Here is a 1,980-nt window from a genome sequence, read left to right on the forward strand (position 1 = left end):
CCCAGCAATCCCACTTTTGGACATTTACCCAAATGTTTACAAACAAGACCACAATATAGCTACCAGTACACCTATGTTTACTGCAGAATTATTTACCATAGCTAAGATATGGAACCAACCCAGATGCCCCTCAGTAGATGAATGGATCAAGAAAATGTGATATATATACACAATGGAATTCTATGCCTTCATCAGAAAGAATGACATTGCCCCATTTGTTAGGAAATGGAAATGCTTGGAAAAAATGATATTAAGTGAAGTAAGCCAGGCCCAAAGAAACATAGGTCCCATGGTTTCTCTTAGTTGCAATATCTAGTATATGTATGAGTCAAGCAGAAAAGGTCAGATAATGTGATGTTAGGAAAATGAACCCTTAGATATGTATTTAATTTTTTTTCTTTCATGCATTTGTTTCTAACGCACTTATAAGATTATCTTTTTGTTGCTTTGTATGTCCCTCCCCCACATTATAACCCCTGCTTTCACTATATTTGATGTCGGTATAATTTGTGAAGGAGAAGGGGAAAAACAAGTCGTTTAAGGATACTGGTGGGCCCATTGCAACAATGAGAAGTACAAGTTGTCATGTCGAAAACGAACTTTACGACTTTGGTGGGGGGGGAGGATTGGGTGGGGGTTGGGGGGATGCTGGGAAGGGATGTGAAGCGTAAACAAAGGAGGGGGTTGCAATGCTTGACAAGAAATACACTCATTATCTTGCCCATGTAATGTAACCCCTCTGTACATTTTGTTCACAATAAAAATAATAATAAAACTAAAAATAATAAAAATAATAAAAACCATTACCAATTTAATGCCTAATAATGAAGAGAAATATATGGACTTCTCTTGCAACTATGAAAATATTTGGTGATAAAATGGCAGTAGTGTAAGTTCCTGCCTGGTTGGAAGGTAGACAGGCCAAGACATTAGGTAATCATGAATATGAACAAGTTTTCACTTTCTTGGCTTTAGATACTTTTGAAATGGTAGGTATCATAAACAATCATATTTTGATAAGATGCCTTCTAGAATGAACAGTTCTGGCTGAACTGTTCATCTCTCTATGATCCCTTGTAACTAAGATTAGTTTTGTTCCACTAATACAATCTATGCTGTCAGAGTAAGATATTCTGGTTGGTCTGTTCCTACATGGAAGAAGGGTAAAGGGTCAGGTAGACATTTGTGCCAGTAAGACCTCATTTGGGAACATTTCAGCTGCATAGGTTTAAAAATAGCTCTTAAACAAGGCTTACTTTGAATCCATTGGCTCCACAGAGCTAACACAGTTGGATAAATAAGTACTTGAAAAAGCCGTCTCCTTTGGACTTAGCTATAAATAGTTGAAAGTATGATCAAATTCTAAATGAAAAAGACTTAAAATAGTCATTGACAAAAAAATTTCAAATGTGAGCAATCAACTGAACAACATATTTTTTTCAACTATTCACAGAATTTTAGGGAAATAAGATTAATAGCATTTTTAGGAACAATAAGGTTTCCTTGTTACAAATAGGAACCTAAGCATATAAGCCTGTATAAATATTTCATCATTAACTACTAAAATTTACAGGATACTACAATCTTCAGCAGCTTGTATACCAAAATTACAACAATACAGAGATTAACATGGCACTTGTACAAAGATGATATGAAAATTTGTGAAGTATTCAAATTTTTTCATTATTCAGATGCAAGAAATGAAAAACAGTTATTAAAAAGTTGATTACAAAATTACAAGTGTAACAATACACCTAATTCATATAATTAAAAGTTACTTTGACATCAGTGTATTAAATTTTCACCTTAGAAAGGCCTTTACATAGCATAACCTTTACCCAATTTTTGAAATTAGACAACCTTGTCGTTTTATCCCAAAGAAATATAATACTAAGGACCTAGGGGGAAAAAAGGAATCTTAAACTGTTTCTGTATGGGATGCAATCCGAAAGGGCACATTAATGAACCTATATGTTATAA

At 34.0% G+C, this 1,980-nt stretch overlaps 1 pseudogene; it reads left to right on the top strand.

Annotated features, from left to right (window-relative positions):
* Positions 1-1,581: 1,581 nt before the first annotated feature.
* Positions 1,582-1,681, top strand: LOC138838708 (U6 spliceosomal RNA; annotated as a pseudogene).
* The last annotated feature ends 299 nt before the right edge of the window (positions 1,682-1,980 follow it).

Source organism: Dipodomys merriami, unplaced genomic scaffold (assembly GCF_024711535.1).
Source record: "Dipodomys merriami isolate MVZ:Mamm:240054 unplaced genomic scaffold, mDipMer1.0.p SCAF_289, whole genome shotgun sequence".
Lineage (NCBI taxonomy): Eukaryota > Metazoa > Chordata > Mammalia > Rodentia > Heteromyidae > Dipodomys > Dipodomys merriami.